General features: G+C 32.8%; 1 non-coding gene across 1 annotated transcript; it reads left to right on the top strand.

Moving 5' to 3' along the window:
• The first annotated feature begins 340 nt into the window (after window positions 1–340).
• LOC145110288 (small nucleolar RNA R71) lies at window positions 341–447 on the top strand. Its single transcript, XR_013709672.1, has one exon. It is a non-coding gene; the product is annotated as a small nucleolar RNA R71 (small nucleolar RNA).
• The last annotated feature ends 18,511 nt before the right edge of the window (window positions 448–18,958 follow it).

Here is an 18,958-nt window from a genome sequence, read left to right as displayed (position 1 = left end):
TCGCTTATACTCCGACCCACAATCTTTAGTATAATGGGGTCCTCCACAAGCTCCACGTCTATCTTGAATTGGTCCACCCAATTTTGTGATCTTTTTTTTCATCGCATCGAGGTTTGCAATAACTGCACTAATAACATATTGACCTCCATTTTTACATGACTTTCCTCTAGTGAAGTCCTCCTTTGAGTTACGATACTCTCTTGAATGCTTAGAGAATTCTTCAATCAAAGCTTTATTTGTTGTCAGATTCTTCTTTGTCATGGGCCCCTGTGAGTCTAGAATTTGACGAGTGCACACATTGACTCCATCATAAAATATTGATATTTCTTGTTGCACACTGAAGTCATGTTGAGGTCAATGTCGTGACAATCTCTTGTAACGTTCCCAAGCTTCGTATAATGACTCCCCCTCCAATTGTTGAAAATTATGGATGTTTCTTTTAAGCTTTGCCACTTTCGAAGGAGGAGTAAACTGGTTGATGAACTCAATCTTAAAATCAGCCCATGTTGTGATTGCTCCAAAGGGAAGTGATTTTAACCATTCTTTTGCTTCACCCTTCAATGTGACCGGAAAAAGTCGAAGCATCACCACATCTCTACTCACGTTTGAAGTGTTAAAATAATTTGAAATCTCCACCACCTCTTCTATATGCTCATAAGGGTCCTCGTACTCCTTCCCATAAAAAGGTAGATCTTTTAGCATGCCAAGAATATGTCACGGTAGTTCAAACTTTGTAGTGGTTGGGATTTTTGGTGGATCAAGACCCCATTTGTTGTTGTTCCTTATATGTCGTTTGTACTCTTCCATTGACATGGTCGTGATGTCCCCCGTTTTTTTCTGCTAAGATAAAACTAAAAAAAACGCGTAAAAGGAACAAAAAAACAAATAAACGAAAAACTAACTGAAGCGAGACCACGACGTGGTGAAGATTACTACGACGTGGTTGTTGTTGGGTTTTGAACACTATAACACTCCTATGGTGCACATACAACCCTAATGCTTTGGATCTAAGTTTTCTCTAGTTATACATGCAATATTTATTTTCCAAAGCATGAAGCCTAACTAGCATACAAATTTGATATTGCAACATAAAAACAAGTTAGATGAATACCTCTTATTTTAGCTTGTAGAACTTGGCCTTTCAAGAGCTTAACACCTCAAATGTGATGCCTCAAATGTGTCACAAACACCAAGAACAATGGAGGACTTTGAGAGAGACTCTATGAGGCACAAATTCGGCTAGGGTTCTTCTTTTAACTCTTGGGTGCCGATTTTGCAGCTAAGGGGTTACTTTTATAGTGTGGAATTCCTAGGGTTTCAACTTGTAAACCCTAATTCACTTCCTTGGGCCTATAATCCAATAATACATATGATAGCCTTTTGGACTAACTCTTCATGGACTCTCACATAAACTTAGTACATTACTAATCAACATGGATCATTAGCCCAAACTATAAGTATTACTGATTGACTTAATCAGTCCTCCTTAATTTAATCAGTCTCTTTTGATCACTAAATTAATTTCAAATTAATTCTTGATCAATACCAATTAAATAATATGATTTCTCAATTAATATATTATTCTTATAATATATTAATAAATAACAAATAACCTCTTTCTCAAATATCCATCCTATCAAATTGTTCTGGTGAAGGAAACCCAAATGGACCATGCTACTATCGGGTCAAGTACATACCAGTTATAGTTATGGGCTTAGACACCTAATCCAACAGTCTCCCACTTGGATAAGTCTAATAACTATAACTGGCAATGTAACTCCAAATTCGATTAGCAATCGTAGCTCTCAAAAGTTGATCTCGAACTCTGATCTTATCAGTAATGCGTCCATTAGATAAGGGATCATATATTCCTTCACTCTTCAAGATATTGTATAGACATGAGACATGGATTATAATCATTCTCTCTGTCTATGTGTTGTTTCCCGATTTCAGATTTATGACGACTGACTACTTGAACAAATAAAATCAGTCCAGGCTTGGCCAAGCGCTTAAGGGTGTCATGACTAAATCATCGAGGGGCCAACATATATCTCTTTTATCCCTCTTAGGCTAAAAGGAACGGATAAACTTCGACTCATATGCTTTCTCTATTTACTCATCAAATCACAGAACAATATGTTTTATAACACCAAGTTACTGGTGGGTTTACATATCATCAATGTGCAACCGACTTGTAAACTGCAACTGTATGTCTCCGTTTCAAGAATATAAGATATTATCGTCTCACAATCACTCGTGATGAAATCCATGAAGTGATTCATGTGAGCTTGGGTTTAATCCAATACTCAAATCTTATTACAGGAGTACTCATGAACACTGCAACAAACTTTTGCTATGTCTAAGCACTTAGACAATCTACATTCGGGAAGTCAAAACATGCGAAGTGAAACACAAGAACAATTGAATCCAATGTGGTCTCAAAACTTTTGAGTATAAATAAAACATTTATTATTTAATCACCATATTGATTACACATCATTCATTGGATAATGTTTCGATTAATCAACTTAATACTTGAATTAAAACCTTAGTTATCCCATGCTTTAAGCATGCACACTATGTTTACCTATGGTCCTTTCTTTGTGAAATAGATCAATCAAAAACATTTCCAATGATGCTCATTTCACAATTCCAAATCCTTGTCAAAAGTTTAAGAATACCAAATTCTTGCCACTATTAGAAAGTATTATATTCTAAACTATCATGCAATGATCCTTTTGTAATGTCAATGCACCAAAGTCACAGAGACTTGGACAATAAAATTACAAAGTATTCCACTGGAGATTGTCACAAGACAATTCCACATATACGAAGTCTTACATTCAAAGTACATTCCTTTGAACATCCTTCATGCATAAAAGTTTCTAACCTACACATAGATTCTTAATATCCAACTCCCATTATGGAAACCTTTCTATATTTTCCATATGACAACTTATTCTGAATAGAATCCTATCTATTCATAATAATGTCAATATTGTCCTTTCCATACTATACTTCCAACTGCCCACAAGTGACCAATCCTTAGCGAACCTTTGATTGTCCTTAACAGTTGTTTAACTACTTTAGTCATATCTGGTTTTGGTTCTTTTCCCCTCTTAATGCCCTAGGCATTTGGAAAATCAAAACAGATGAATATTACAGCATATGTAATTTATCCTATACCCGAAGCATATGGGACACGATTCATAATGTCTTACATAAAGACGTGGATCTTTTGCTATAATATTTCCATGTATATAATTCTCAATGTTGAAACATTTCAACATGAAATTCATATATATCCATGACTATGTTTGATTAATATTTCAATCTAAGCTTTTAGATTCGAAATAAAGTATAAGTATTCTCTCCGTTACTATAGCGAAACAATTTTTCAACCTTTGCAACTTTGCAAATTAAAACTTTGTTTCTTATAACTAGCATTGCTAATTCGCAACACTTAACATAATGATTATGCTCCCACTAACATAATAATTATTCCTTATCAGCATAACACTTATGCTCCCACTAGCTTTGACATATATCCAGAAATCAACTGGACTTCTAGAAATCAATACTTATTGACTTCCTTTTAGATTTCTGATATAAGATGCTTAGATAAGACTTTATCTAGGCTTTTCAAACTGATACACCTTTCCTTCGATAGCTCATATGTGCGTCTAAACTATTTCTGAACTTACAACAATAAGTTCCGAATGTTTAAACTATTTACCATTTCTCACAATTCGAACTATGAAGAGAGATGCTGTAATCATAATCGAATTTGAGAATGCAATCTACACAACTGCTATCTCCTTAAAATCTACTTAGTGAAAGCGTTTCCTCACACTCATTTTCATGAAGTGGAGAGAAACCTTTGTCACTTAGATTAATGGTGTGTGTGTTCCTATCCATGTGAATTTGTCATAACCATAATCACAAGACAAGGTTAGTGACAAATCCAAACTCATATGGACTGAACTTGTTCAATCTTGATTTCTTGCCATCTAGTAGCACAAGGGTCTACCATTACTTCCAGGTCGTTTAGCAAACAATTGAGTACTCATATAACTCACATGCATGATCAACTTCAACTGGAATGACACAGAAACAAGAATGTGTCAACACGATACGTTACAAACCTCAAGTCGCGTGCTAGTGATAAACAATATGTTTACTCTTGATTAGTTCTTGAAATATTTTCAAGATCTTTAAGACTCCCGCTGACCTCTTGACATATAAGATTCTCTTGTCAAAAAGCATTCCTTGACAGAAAAATATTCAAGAGTTAGTGCAGATTCTTATCAAGACAAACACTTTACACAATTGGTCTTATTTGATCTTTGTCTTATCCAAGACATCACAACTTAGCAATTTCAAATGTGCAAGAGTAAGAAAACAATTTTCTATTCCACATTTGATGAGTGTGTTATAAACCTTCTTAAGATTATGTCACTAACGAACGAAGTATGACTCACCTTTTTGATTTAACCATTTCAACAATTCATGATCCCTCTTCTTAGCCATACAAGTGCACTAAGGTGTCCTTAGAGGATCAATTGTGACATGGTTTCATAATCATTAAGATAATCATAAAACACGATACTAAAGTACTCTCCTTTCCTTTCAGATTGGAGAAACTTTTATCTTTCTGCCTAGTTGATTCTTCCTATTCGTTCTGCTATACATTGAAACTTTTCCAATGATTCAGAATTATACTTAATCTTGTAAGCATAATCATATTTACTAAACTTTTAGTAAATCATGACGAATAGTCTTATCGTTCTTTATGGTGGACTTGACCAGTGCAAAGCAATGTGTACTAGATCCCTTAGTTCTTCACTCGACTCACACTATATGTGAATAAGGAATTAATCTTACTTTCCCAAAAATGAAAGTTCTCATTCATCACACAATACAAGTTGCACGATTCCAAGTTTCTATCCAATTGAAACTTTGGTGATGAGAATCTTTCCTTATTTGGTAAATTATTGACACAACCACAAACAATGTTACTAAGAATCAAATCCATTTTCAATATTGCTAAAAATAGAAACATACAAACATCAATTTTCACAAATGCCATTACAAGGAAATATAAAATAAGATAAAATCAAAATTTTCTTTATTTATAAAATGTGCAGAAAACTTGTCCTTACAATGAAAGTACATATGAAAACTATGTCTCTAAATAATCAAAAGCAATCTATCATAACTCCTAAGCAGCAGCTCAAAAATCTGATCCTCGAACCATGCGATGGAAATCCATCTCTTTGTGATTAGACTCGACTTACTTTTCCTTTAAGCTTCATTTCTTTTCTTCGATCCTAAAGAACATCAAAATGCAATCTTATCTCATCATGTATTAAGAATCTATAAATAGAAATTTAATAGAGTTAGATAGTAGACTTACCTGAAGTAGAGTCATACAGTTTGACTTTAGCATCCTTGCGATCCTTCAGGTAGATAAGGCAGCTTCGCATCCAATGCCCCTTCTCTTGGCAATAGAAGCAAACAGACTCTTTTGGAAAGGCACACAGGACAATCTCAGACTTAGCCTTTCTCTTTACCATTTGGTCAAAAGGTTTGACCTTGGCCAATCCCTTTCCATTGGGAAGATAATACTTTTCTGGACTTTCAATGTTGCCATTGTCAATGTGCATGGAAGTTTGGGAAGTAGATCTTTCAACCAAATTTGCTTGACCAGTGCGCCAAATCATTTCTGATTCAGCAGTAATTAGCAAATAGGTAAGATCGATAAGGGTCACGTCGTGGTCTGTCATATAGTAATCTTTAATGAACTCACTATATGACTTAGGAAGTGATTGAAGAACCAAGTCAACAGCCAACTTCCTCGAGAAAACGATTCCTAACATTCCCAGCCTGTCAATGTGTGACTTCATCTCCAAGAAATGTGCACACACAGACCTTCCATCTTGGTGTTTGCTTGCCAATAGGGCTTGAGTGACCTTGAACTTTTCAAGTCGATGAAGACGTGGGTCGGGGAGAACTACTGGAGGAGGTGGAGGAAGTGAAGTATGATTCCCATTTCAACGATCCAATCGTGGAACATCATCTTTATAAGGAAAGCCTTTGCCAAAAGATTCGGGAAGACCATAGTTGTCAGAACTAGACATCTATAAGGGAGAATTTCATGGTAGTTGATTTAAGTCCTTAATATATGAACCAAATGAAATATTAAGGCTAGGACCCAACACAATATTCTACAATTCGGAAGACGGATGCCGTAATCCAATCGCAAAATATTTGAAGGTAGGTAAATGATGATTTACCAATTTCCACCATGAAAAACGAAAATGAACATTAGGTTTTAAAAGAATTAAAATTCCTAGATTCTTTGAGATTCATTGAACTTTTCAATGGCATGTTTAATCTCGAATATGCCATTCAAGTTTGTGACTGGGATACCGAGGATCACAACACAAGGTGTGAATAACCATACAAATGAGCTTGGTACACTCGAAGTCATTTATCACCTAATCAATGTGTCGGTTAACCACACACGCTCCATTGATCTACGAAAAACTACGAGCTATCCATTTTCATCCTATATTAGTCCATATTTGTGTGCCGGTTAACCACACACGCTCCACTAACTGACCAATAAGGTGCAATGCGCAATTTCATGGGTTAACATCAATTTCACATTTTTTTAAAGTAACTAAGATTTGGGAATTTATAAAAGTATTTAGTTACTTTATTTCATTATACTTTAATGGAAGTTTGTGTCATATCCTACCCGTTCGGCTAATGATCCTCCACTGGTCAAGGGTGCGGTGGGTAAGAGTGGATACCCAATGGCGGTCATTTTACAGGCCACTTCCTTAAACACCCCTTATAGATCAGCTTCGTGAATGAGGCCTACTAACGGTAAGACTGACTTTTTACTTATACATATATAATATATTAGACTTTTAATTTTATATAGTATAATGGTGTATTTTACACTTTTAAAATAGTAGATGGTTTAATCTATTAATAAATTATACTCTTAATTTAATTAAACTTAAACCATGTTATTATGGATTTAATAATATTCTCTTAATTAATCTTTTAATTAACTATTAATAAAGCCATGATTATTCCTTCTAGTTGTGTCCATTTAAATTTCTAAAAATTATAACTTTTGATTCTAAATTTAAATTATGAAACCAAAAGGATGTAATTTAAACATTTAAAATACTATGGTTTTAGAAGTTAACATTTCATAAATGAGACTTTTTAAACTACAAAACTTAAGGGAAAATTTTGAAACTCTTCAAAACCTTTTGAATTCCAAACTTGATGGCAAGTTTTGTAACTCCTGAAAAAACTTTTGAGTTCCAAAACTTGATGGCAAGTTTTGTAACTCCTCAAAAACATTTAGATCAAATTTTGAACTAATAAAATAATCATATATATATATATATATATATATATATATCTTTTAACAATTTGACCTAATATAACTCATATAGCAAGACAACTTCAAATCAAAAATTACAAATAATTAGCTTATCATATAAACTAGTAATTATCTTAAAATTTGACAATATATCTTTTAATTGGATGTGGATAATCACTACCATATCAGAAAAATCAGATTTTTATGATACAAAACAGTTTATGGTAATGAACCTAATCCAATTCTGGCCAAAAAACCCAAAAAACCGCCAACTGATGATCTAACTCGTCGAGTCGGATACTGGACTCGTCGAGTTCATCACCAAATGACCGAACTCGTCGAGTCCACTAATGGGACCCGTCGAGTCCACTGTCCAGACAACCATTTTTCAAAATTTTCAACTTTGAACAATTAACCAATGCATCAATATAACAGAAAACACTCATGGCTCTGATACCACTGTTGGGTTTTGAGAACTATAATACTCCTATGGTGCACATACAACCATAATGCTTTGTATCTAATTTTTCTCTAGTTATACATGCAATATTCATTCTTCCAAAGCATGAAGACTAACTAGCATACAAATTTGATATTGCAACATAAAAACAAGTTAGATGAATACCTCTAATTGTAGCTTGTAGAACTTGGCCTTTCAAGAGCTTATCACCTCAAATGTGATACCTCAAATGTGTCACAAACACCAAGAACAATGGAGGACTTTGAGAGAGAGGCTATGAGGCACACAATCGGCTAGGGTTCTTCTTTTAACTATTGGGTGCCGATTTTGGAGCTAAGGGGTTACTTTTATAGTGTGGAATTCCTAGGGTTTCAACTTGTAAACCCTAATTCACTTCCTTGGGCCTATAATCCAATAATCCATATGATAGCCTTTTGGACTAACTCTTCATGGACTCTCACATAAACTTAGTCCATTACTAATCAACATGGATCATTAGTCCAAACTATAAGTATTACTGATTGACTTAATCAGTCCCCGTTAATTTAATCAGTCTCTTATGATCACTAAATTAATTCCAAGTTAATTCTTGATCAATACCAATTAAATAATATGATTTCTCAATTAATATATTATTCTTATAATATATTAATAAATCACAAATAACCTCTTTCTCAAATATCCATCCTATCAAATTGTTCTGGTGAAGACAACCCAAATGGACCATGCTACTATCGGATCAAGTACATACCAATTATAGTTATCGGCTTAGACACCTAATCCAACAGTTGTGTTTAAGCCGATAAAAATTACAAAAGAAATATATGGATTTTTTGAAACAAATCTCTTAGTTCGAAAATATCAACGTGTTGGTGTCTGTTTCTACGGATCTTGAAACAAGTATGGGTTATATATGTTTTAAGATAAAATTATCGTCATCTTCGGTGTGTAAATGTGTCACTATATATAGATCTTTGTGTGTGCGTTATTTATATGTGCAAGCAATAGAGCTCTGTGAATATTATAAATATGTAATTTCTCTTTAGATTATGTACTAGAATGTGCGGTGAGATTCATAAAGATGAGATCTAGAAGAAGAACGTAAATTTTTTGAGGAAAAATAAAGGTTTTCATTCTCATTTTCTGACTTTTACTCAAATGTTCATAATACTTGGTATTTTTCCAATACAGGTTATAGATCTATTATTTTCTCTTGATAGAATATGTCTTGATTTCTTGACATAAGATGATTAAGAAGAAATGAGAAAGAGAGAGAGATTAGTTCGTATGTTTTTATATGAATGAGTTTTCTTTAACCTTTTTATATATGTATTATCTAATAAAATAAGTGTTGTGTTTCTATTTAATTATTTATGCATCATCTCTATCTATTCATATCAAGATCCCAATACAATTTTTATTAGCATATTGGATAATTAATGACCGTATGCTTTCTGTCACAATACATTTTATAAACATTAAAAATATATGTGTTTGTATACATATGAATGTCACTTTTATAAACTATATATTTCATTATAAAATTCCAAACATGTCAAGAGTGTAATATATATCTTCTTCAAAAATATTAAAACGAAATGTGTAGATTATCAAGCAAATTTAATAATATTTAAAATACGTTTTGAATTGAACTTTTAATAATATTATAATTTTATTAATATTAAGTTTTTTAAAACTTAACATCAATATAATTGTAAGGATAAAAGGAAGGCTCAATAAATTATAAGTTTGCAAAGCTGAAAAAAAAATATAAAAGAAAATGTAAAAAAAAGACAACTAAAAAACGTAGAAATGGATAACTAGAAGGAAACCAAATTTTAATCTGATTAACCCAAAGTTCGAGCTTCACCCCTTGGTTGCCGGAAAGCATGAATAGTGCAAACACGCTCGCTTGAAAAGACCTATTCATATGACATTTTCCAATTTTTTTATTAAAGAAAATAAAATTTTTAGTGAAGATTTGAGAAGTAACTACTCATAGGTTGCAATTCCCATATTCATAGATTGTCTATTCGTTTATCTAAGCTTTTATTATTTTACCAATATAACATTTATTGTTAACTTTTGTTTTTTTGTATAATGATGTAAAGTCTATTTATAGTTTTCTTTATTCATTAATCTTAATTTATTATGAAGATATAATAGAAAAATACATCAATTTTTATTTAAATTTTTGAGAAACATTTTAATATATAAATTTTTATAATGACAAGATTTTCTTCTTTTCAGTGAGAATACCTTAAACAAAATTAATAAGGAAATTTGGCAAAAGGTTTATATATAAATTTATCAAACGTTTTGAAAAAAAACTCATGCCATAATGTCATAGGATGTCTAGCCACACTTTTTGTGAGCCACGCCTAACAAAGACATTTTGCATGTTTACAAGATAGCTACCACATGCCTCCATTCTATGGCACGTCTTGAAGCGTTATATAAAACACTATAATTTTTTAATTTACGAACCGATATTATCTATCCATGAGGACCATGAGTGGTTAACATGTCAACACCATACCGAAATGCCAAAATCCAAAACCTAAAAATCAGATATAAATCCAAAACGTAAAAAAAGTTATCCATAAAAAAATGAATTGAAATGTATTAGATACAACAAAGACAATTTAATGTTCGACATATTATGTGTTTGAAGAACAAAATCAAATGTTCTTTTAAAAAAAACAATTTTTAAATAAAAAATTGATTCTTAAAAACAATTTTGAAAAACACTTTTCATCATCCGTCTTGTCATGAGTTATGCACATTACGAGGGACAATTCACCGCCAATCGCGACTACGCATCTTGCTACAATCTATTCGCCATAATGAACAACCCACACCAAACAATCTATATTAAGGCCAAAAGGAACTATCTTGCGTCAAAAACAAACTAATCGCCGCAAGGAAACTATCCGCCGGAAGGAACTACCTGCACCGCTGCATCGCGCGGGTATCCTACTAGTATATATATATATATATATATATATATATATATCTTCTAACAATTTGACATAATATAACTCATATAGCAAGACAACTTCAAATCAAAAATTACAAATAATTAGCTTATCATATAAACTAGTAATTATCTTAAAATTTGACAATATATCTTTTAATTGGATGTGGATAATCACTACCATATCAGAAAAATCAGTTTTTTTTATACAAAACAGTTTATGGTAATGAACCTAATCCAATTCTGGCCAAAAAACCCAAAAAACTGCCAACTGATGATCTAACTCGTCGAGTCAGATACTGGACTCGTCGAGCTCATCACCAAATGACCGAACTCGTCGAGTCCACTAATGGGACCCGTCGAGTCCACTGTCTAGACAACCATTTTTTAAAATTTTCAACTTTGAACAATTAACCAATGCATCAATATAACAGAAAACACTCATGGCTCTGATACCACTGTTGGGTTTTGACAACTATAATACTCCTATGGTGCACATACAACCCTAATGCTTTGGATCTAATTTTTCTCTAGTTATACATGCAATATTCATTCTTCCAAAGCATGAAGACTAACTAGCATACAAATTTGATATTGCAACATAAAAACAAGTTAGATGAATACCTTTTATTGTAGCTTGTAGAACTTGGCCTTTCAAGAGCTTATCACCTCAAATGTGATACCTCAAATGTGTCACAAACACCAAGAACAATGGAGGACTTTGAGAGAGAGGCTATGAGGCACACAATCGGCTAGGGTTCTTCTTTTAACTATTGGGTGCCGATTTTGGAGCTAAGGGGTTACTTTTATAGTGTGGAATTCCTAGGGTTTCAACTTGTAAACCCTAATTCACTTCCTTGGGCCTATAATCCAATAATCCATTTGATAGCCTTTTGGACTAACTCTTCATGGACTCTCACATAAACTTAGTCCATTACTAATCAACATGGATCATTAGCCCAAACTATAAGTATTACTGATTGACTTAATCAGTCCCCGTTAATTTAATCAGTCTCTTTTGATCACTAAATTAATTCCAAGTTAATTCTTGATCAATACTAATTAAATAATATGATTTCTCAATTAATATATTATTCTTATAATATATTAATAAATCACAAATAACCTCTTTCTCAAATATCCATCCTATCAAATTGTTCTGGTGAAGACAACCCAAATGGACCATGCTACTATCGGGTCAAGTACATACCAATTATAGTTATCGGCTTAGACACCTAATCCAACAGTTGTGTCTCAGAGAAAAAAAATGAAACAAAAGTAACTTTTTGTGCTTTTTACCCCACAAAAATGATCGAATAACTAAAAACAATTAAACTAATAATCAAATAAGCCGTTCCCCGACAACGGTGCCAAAAACTTGATGTGCACAAATTATACCTATCTAGTTTTGAATTTATAACCTAACGAACTTAACTAGCTAGAATACACGTAGGCAGTGTACCTAGTCGAATTATAGCATAGTTTAGGTAAGTCGGGTGTCGATCACAGGGAACAGTATTCAATTACTAAAATAACTACTAAAAGCTAAACTAAGAAAAACAACTAAAATGAGGGTTTTATCTGATTTTACAAGTTCAGAAAAATTAAAATTAAAATAACAAACTAATTACTAAAGTAAACAACTAGAAAGATGATTTCAAATCAAGACTAATGGATACTTTCGTTTAGCCTTAAATCCCTCCTATTTCCTATGGTTGATTTCAAACCTATGGATTAATTCCGCTAGTTACCAAATAATAGTTATTAGTCATCATGGTCAAACTAACTAACATAAGTCAATTTAAAAACTTTACCCCAATGATCATGCAAGTTAAGGGCACTAAATTGATTTTAAAGGTAATTTGGACTCTGAATGATATAATCTACAAACTACTATTCTTTGGTCAAGTCTAATAATCGATAAAATATTATGATCAAAAACTGCTCTCTAACACAGTTAAACAACTAACTTATCTCCTATACTAGGATATGGTCAATCTCTAGCTCTAGCAATTTAATGGTCATAAACAACTAGGTAAACCAAGTTCATGCAACTAATTGCAGTTTAACTACACAAAACTTGAGACAAGGTAATAAAGATAGAAACTTTAACAAGCTAGGTTTAGATTTATCAAACAATATTTAAAGCAAAAATCAACATCATGAATCCATAAAACAAGAAATCAACACATAGTATTCAGGAGTTCATCTAATCTAAACGAAAGAAAAAGGTTTTAGCCCATAATCACAGCTGATGAACACATAAACCAAAGGTAAACCAAGATAAACATCATTAAACTAAGCAAACCGAATGTGTAGATGTGAATCCTTGCTCCAATCGACTTCCTAGCTTCAAAATCAACACCAAAGGGTTCTTATAAGGGTTTTTGTCACAATACTTCTCTAGAAAGTCACCTCCAAGTCCCCCCAATTCGTCATAATGTTCGGATATATATACTTGCCTAAAATCTAGCCACCACGACGTGGTAAAGGCACCACGTTGTGGTCTTCGTGTATATCCCGTATTTTCCAAGTCAGCGCCAAGAATCACGAAGATTCCATTCACCACGTCGTGGTTATCGAGAATCAGCATTTTCTCAAAACATGAAAGTTGTCCGAAATTGTCTCTAGTTTTCAGATCATTTTGAATCACGTCAATCGGAGTTACGAGTCATGAGATATGGGCAAAATACTGATGAGGGGTCAAGCTATCCAACAACATCATTCTTGTGTCTTCTTGTTGCCTAAGCTCTTTATTCCTGCCTCCCGCTTCCATATTGATTCTAAGAATGTCTTTTACGCTACATAACATATATTAAACATAATAAGTACCTTTTTTTCTATAATAAGCATAAATATAGCTAATAATATTAAGATATGATGTAAAATATATATGCAGATATGCATATATCAAGTATTAAAGTCATTTTATTTTACCAATGGACCATTTCCACATACAAATTAAACAAAAATGACCATTAAGTCAAAAAATCGACGTACATATTAAATTTCAAAAAAAATACATACCACAATGACATTTTTGCAGTTTTATCTAAAAATTAACATGATCAAACCACTTTTCTAATCCTTGATAGTTATTAGCAATTTTTTTTTTGTTAAAAAGGATACTAATTAATTTGTTGTGTTTCTAGTAACGTTCCTTCAAAAATACTACACCTAATATTATACTAGGTAATGTGTTCTAATAAAAAATTACAATATTTTAATAAATTAATTTAAAGTCAAATTAAAACTCTTAAATGTTTTGAGAAACTAGTGAAACAATTATAAGCTTAAACTATATATATATATATATATATATATATATATATATATATATATATATATATATATATATATTGAAATAAAGCTTTGTTCACGCTTCTTAATGTACGTTTAATCATAAAATGAACGTTAGATATGTTGGGTTTGCATGCTTATAGTTACACTTATTTTTCCAAATTAGGAAAGTTATAAAATTAATTGTTTAATCCAAAGCATTAAGTTAGTATTATGAATATCGAAAACGAATATATATATATATATATATATATATATATATATATATATTCGTTTTCGATATTCATAATACTAACTTAATGCTTTGGATTAAACAATTAATTTTATAACTTTCCTAATTTGGAAAAATAAGTGTAACTATAAGCATGCAAACCCAACATATCTAACGTTCATTTTATGATTAAACGTACATTAAGAAGCGTGAACAAAGCTTTATTTCAAAATCGATATCAATATAATTTACAATGCAAAAACACAAATATCACCTAAGAAAAGTTAATGTTGCAATTTGCGACTTAAAAGATTTTTTTTGAAAAGAACGTAGCTTCTCTATAGTTTCTCTATGTTTTCAAGATTACATTTGACCACGACCCACACCCACATCCTCAAAAACAGGTATGTTCATGTACTCTTAATCAATAATCCTCATATGGTTGTGCACGAAACCAGAAAGCAAACGAGGACAATCGACTTTTGAGAAAAGCCAAACCCAAGTACAATTAGTGTTCAAGAAGCACCATTTCGCAAAAAGCAAACGAAACCCATCTTGGTGACAACCTATGTACAACTTTTTTTCCTTAATTAGGTATTAGTCATGCATGCACCAAAAAAACATGTTTTATGGTTTACCAAAGACGGGTGTCTATACCCATATACGTTGCATGAGTCAAGTACTGATTTTGGGTGTTTTTCTTATATAATTTTGGTCACTCAAATGTAACGATATACAACTTTTTCTGAATATGATGGATGAAAATACATAAAAATTTATCTTGGTGCGAGAAAAAACAAAAGTGAAAAAAGGAGAATTCTTTGCCTTCTCGGGTAGACTTTGGAAGTTGGAACACAATCTTCAAGTTTAAAAAGTGTAAAGAAAAAAGAAATTTTATATTTAGGAACTTACATTAAACTACCCGTAAAGCGATACCTAATGCATCATAATATATGTAGTTTCGGTTGAATGCTCCTTGTTAGTACTCCTAGCTAGCTAGATCTCACTAAATGTTGCATTTTTTCTATAATAAAAAGCTCTTTTTTATAAAAAGAAATTAAAGGGTTAAATTTTGCAGGTAACCTACTAGCAATTAAGTATAACATGAGTGTTTTTTCTTTTTCTTTTTCTTTTTTTCCCTATTGGAACGCTTAGGATTTTATAGAACTAGCAAATTGTTAGAAAGTTCAAGAAATTGCAAAACATAATGAAATAGCAATTCATAGGTTGTGTCGTTGTGAAGTGTAAACACGCCGGACTGTTGACATTTTAAAGACTTGTACAAATCATTAAATTTAGAACCTAAAATGAGTAAATTGTAATATAATACGATAATATGTTCAGTAACTTTTACTTAATTTCATGATATATTAATAACAAATGTTTTATAATTCTTCAGTTCATTGTTTTTATTATTTTTTTTATATGCATTCTCATTTTTTCATGCCATGATGCATATTAAAATGCAGAATAGAACAGCAAAACTTTATTCATGAAAAATTAATTTGTTTTGAATTTTGAGTTGTGTACGTCAGCAAGAGCTTTTCTAGCTAGTTGTGGATCTCTGCTAGAAGAAAAATTAAGCCAAATTCAGTGGTATAAAATCATGTTTTAAATGTGATTATACTAAGCACCAACACCCCAAGGCATTGGCATTTGACAACAAACGCAATAAACAAGGTCAATAAAAGTTGGATTACAAATAAATTAACAATGGAGTATCTATTTATCTGTGCTCAATAAAGTTTTAAAAAGTTACCAATATTGATTCCTTTTAGGACTACATAATAAAAATTCAATTACAAATAAGATAGCATGGAAATCATTAGATTGATAATGAAAACAATGCGTTTAAATTGTACAAAACTTTATAAGACGGGTAGGAATGAGCAACACACACCTTTTGTAAATCAGAACCAATAGACACGTAAGGAAACCGACAAATACTATTGAGAATTATATGTTGATTAGTTGTGAATAATAGATCCAATTATAATTATTATAATTACCAAGTGTCATCTAGAAACATATTAATCATTCTCGATTAGATCTGATTATAAGAAAGGTTGAAGGAGTGTCCTGTTATTGAACGAAATTAAAACAAGACAATAATGTAAAACCGACATGTTGACGGTTGATCTTGAACGTGGAATAACTGAACGGATCGGACTCATGTCCTTAAATTTTTTACTTCGCTTCAATCGACTGTAAGCAACAGAGTAAAATCCCAGTATTTAATGTAGATTTACCGAGTTTCCAACAGCAATGGAGAACGATAAATGCAAAGCGAATACTGAGAAACTGGGAAACAATCGCACAAAGAATGAGAGAGCTTTCAATTTTTGTGAGTATCAAATACGGCTCCTAGGGAGCTGTATTTATAGGAATCGAAACCCTAGAAGCTAAATATGAGGCCCACATGGGCCGACCCCTGGAAACCCTTGGGCGACGACTTGCTCTCCAAGCTAGCCATTTTCTAACCCTTCCAGAATATTCTGGTGCCATATCTACGAAGTCAATCGTTTGACCAGATCGGTCAAACCAACTTGACCCCAAACTTTACCAAAATAAAGCTCCTCAGCTCCCAGTGACCGATGTGTCATGTGAAGTGCCAAGCGCGCCTAAATCGCGCACTCGCGACGTCGGCTAGTGCTAGGGAAGACTAGGCGCGCGTGTGTGGGCTTGGTCCATTCCTTTAAGGCCTGTCAAGGGAAAAGACTTATAAACCTACACAAGGTTTCTCCCCCCACCAATGTGGGATAAAGGAAACTTGCCAACTTGCAAGATTACCTCTATAATTTCCAACAATCCCCCACAAGTTGGAAAGTTTCTTTTCACTCAGACACATGATGTCACCTGGGTGTGACAAAGATTAAACCTTAGTTTAATGAGAACAAACAAGAAGGGACCAATTCCATGGTATCCTTATAGGTTTAAACCATGAGCCTTGTGACCTCTCCGGTTTACCCCCACACATCACATGTCGTCTTTGCGTTCTCCCTGAGCGCTAATATGGCTATGCGCTATAAATCTTTTTCATGACCCTTTAGAAGATAAACCCCTAATTTTCACTTGAGGTGGCACCACCTCTATATCATATAGGCAAAGTTTTACAACATCACTACTAGAAATCAGGCTTTTAATGATACGCAACTTATGACTCTCACAAATTTATGATACGCAAAAGTGGGTATCGTGAGAAAAATGTCATCCCTTATAAAATTTAAAAGATACAGGACACACATTTTTGCGTGTCCTAAAATTCACCGTCGTTTTATAATTTTTTAGATGACCCGCGTCCTCTTCCCTTAATAGATAGCCTAGCGGGAAAGGAAATCCCAAACAATTAGAAAATCCCGCCTTCGTTTCTCCTCTTTCATCGTTTCCTTCTTTCACCGTTTTCATCTTTCCTCTTTGTGATGGCTCCGACGTTCTTCACACCCCAAATTGAAAAAACCCTAAATATGGTTTTACCCTTTTCTTTTCTTCTCTTCCAGTTTTCTGATGCCTAACAACCCTTTCCCCAAAACACACCGCATCAATTTCCCTATTGTCTCCCCTCTCTTATACTCCTCTTACAAACAAAAACCGATTCCAAAAGTGATTCATATGTCTTGCGGGTTTATTGAACTAGATGAAGGCAAGCTTATTGAGATTTTCGTTCCAGAATACCAAAGAGATGTTAAGAAGAGAAAAGCATGTCTTTGACCAAAATAAAGATCTTCATGATCGATATGGAATGGGCCTCATATGTCTACTTTTTGCATCTTTTGAAGGAAATTTAGATTTTGGAGCGAATTAAACTTGTTTTTGTTTCAGTCAAACAAAGTTACATTTAACTTGACACCAGAGATGATTCACCAGGTATCTTCATGTTCATATTAATTTGATGATGCTTTTCTTATTCTCTATTATTAATACATGAAAATGTTTCCTAGATTTTTGTTGAAAAGCCAATAGTGAGGCAGGCATATCTAAATTTTGTACCTAACAAGGTAAGGATTAAGGAAGGAGTAAACAGAATGAATAAGAACCTGCTATCTAATTCTAATTTCTAAGCATATTGATTTGATTGTTAGATGAAATAGAAAGATTTTTGGACAAAATATTGGAGAGCTAAATACCTCCACAGCACTACCATCAACACTTGCCAATTGGGGCAAACTTTTACTCATTTATGTCCAACAATAACCACTAACTAATCTCAAGGATCACAGCTCATTGTGTTTGGTATTTGTTACTTTTTGAATCATTTTCTTGTTATATGCATACTTTCTTGTTTGTATATCATTTGGCATTGATGGAAGAGTGCTTTGTTTGTTAGTTATGCTTGCTTAGGGGCATGACCAACTTAACTAATTACATGGATTTTTGAACTAGATTGATATAATATGATTCCACTCACAATTCCAGTTACTTCTGCTATGAAACTAATTCCCATTTTAACACTTAGTGGTTCACCATTTTGTCTTTGAATATGCATGATTTTGCAAAATTGCTAACATGGAAAGTTATCTACTAGTTTCAATGACTGCTGCATGGCCCCTTTTGGTTGAGTGACATAAATGGTGTTACACATCAAAAAATTATTGGGTATTTTCA

Source organism: Lactuca virosa, chromosome 4 (genome assembly GCF_052849685.1).
Source record: "Lactuca virosa cultivar CGN04683 chromosome 4, Lactuca_virosa_CGN04683_v6, whole genome shotgun sequence".
NCBI lineage: Eukaryota > Viridiplantae > Streptophyta > Magnoliopsida > Asterales > Asteraceae > Lactuca > Lactuca virosa.
This window is presented reverse-complemented; position numbering and strand designations above follow the sequence as displayed.